The sequence below is a fragment of the Triticum dicoccoides genome, chromosome 6A, assembly GCF_002162155.2.
Source record: "Triticum dicoccoides isolate Atlit2015 ecotype Zavitan chromosome 6A, WEW_v2.0, whole genome shotgun sequence".
NCBI lineage: Eukaryota > Viridiplantae > Streptophyta > Magnoliopsida > Poales > Poaceae > Triticum > Triticum dicoccoides.
In genome coordinates this window covers 603,437,721-603,439,516 of record NC_041390.1, presented here as the reverse complement: position 1 = coordinate 603,439,516, position 1,796 = coordinate 603,437,721, and the positions used below count along the sequence as shown (strand labels likewise).

Sequence of the window (1,796 nt, the reverse complement as noted above, 5' to 3'; positions counted from 1 at the left end):
GCCAAAAACTCCGGTTTAAACTCAGGTTGTGCGGCACCATACACCGCCACCAGAGCCCAGTTAAAACCATCGGCTTTGGACCTGACCCGAAATTTAACCGCAAAGTCACCCATCACTACACTACGAACTTCCAGTGAATCGCATCTCACTCCAAGCAAGATCCCACCCGATCTTCCTCGCGAAGGAAGGCAATGCCAATCAAAATCGACACCACCCGATAAAGTATTGAGAAACTGGGGCGCAAAATTATCCCTACCAGTTTCAGAAAGAGCAATGAAATATAATCGATGCTCAAGAGACGCCTCAGCAAGGAACCTTCTTTTAGCCAAGTTCTTAAGACCTCTGTTATTCCAAAAGATTCCTTTCATAGATCATCATGAAATTTTTTGGCTGTTCGAATCCTAGCACTCCTACGAACCGCGGAAGCCGCATAAACCTTTCGGTTCCACTTACGCTTGGGTTTATCATGCTAACTACAAGTAAGATCGAGGGTACGGTACGAGGGGACGCTCGCGCGTGCCAACTAGCATCCATTCGAGAGTTCACGGGGGAGAGAACGACAAATGGTTCGTTGGTTGGTTGGGTTTCTTATTCGAGTTGGTTAGCTTTGTACTGGCAGATCAGTAGATGGTGATAATCTAGATCCAACGACGACAGGGACTCCATGGCAGCCGGTTGGCCGCCACCAGCAGACTTGTTTGACGGGTCTACCATTGGGTTGGAAGAAAGTGACGTATGGGATCTGAAAACGAGGTACTTCGTCCGACGCTGGCTGTATGCCGTGGGCAGGTATACAAAGATTCCAGAAGGGAGACAAAACGGTAACTTGTTTAGTGTACTTCAAGGGTACGTTGGGCTGAATAGCACCAAAGATCAGATGGCCGAGTTGGTCTAAGGCGCCAGATTAAGGCTCTGGTCCGAAAGGGCGTGGGTTCAAATCCCACTCTGGTCAAAAATTCTTTTGCCTTTTTTTCCCACATGCATCATCACTCTGGTCAATATGTTTTGTTGATGCATATATGCTCAAGATCGTGGTTGTGTTAGCACTATCAGCTTTTTGCCCCGTGGTGCCCATCCTGGGTGTGCACAGTGGGTTTATTGATAATGCATTAAACTCGTTCTTTCCATTTCCCTCCTCTTGTATCTTTCGATGTGCATACAATGTATTTCCCTAAAAAAAGATTTGATAAGAAACTAAGCCTATGACACCAGTGGATTACATCGGTGAAAAAGTGTGGCAAACTAAAATTGAGGCCGAGAGAAACTACCATCTCCGAGGCCGACATTCTTACAATTATAGTGAAGGGTTCTATGGCAATCTGACCTCTTGCATGTGCAATGTTTGTTCTTCTATGCTCTATCCAATTTGAATTAATCAAACATGTCTGTGTAGGAGATATGCTCTAGAGGCAGTAATAACAATTATTATTTAATTATCCCCGAGTTGGTAATTAATGTTTATATTTCGTGCTATAATTGCAATGGTCCTTCAGCCCATATATCCATAACGGATCAGCGGAAAGCCCATGTGAATTGGTGGAATAATAAATGGTAAAATGTATTACTAGTCATGCCTCTAAGACTAGCTCAAGTGTTGCATGATGGTTACGTTTTCGTGATCATGGGCATGAGTATGCCAAAAAATCTGAGGACATAATGCTAGAGGAACACTTGTGTTGAATCGACCCAATTGTTGTTATGCTGTGAGATACATTCGTCACAAGTTAATGGTTCATAACACAAAGAAAATTAAACATTTGCATAATTCCTTAGACCATGAGAGTCTCAAGTTCCTT

General features: G+C 43.7%; 1 non-coding gene across 1 annotated transcript; it reads left to right on the top strand.

The window, feature by feature from the left end:
* Nucleotides 1-871: 871 nt before the first annotated feature.
* On the top strand, nt 872-952 carry TRNAL-AAG. The gene has a single exon. It is a non-coding gene; the product is annotated as a tRNA-Leu (tRNA).
* The last annotated feature ends 844 nt before the right edge of the window (nt 953-1,796 follow it).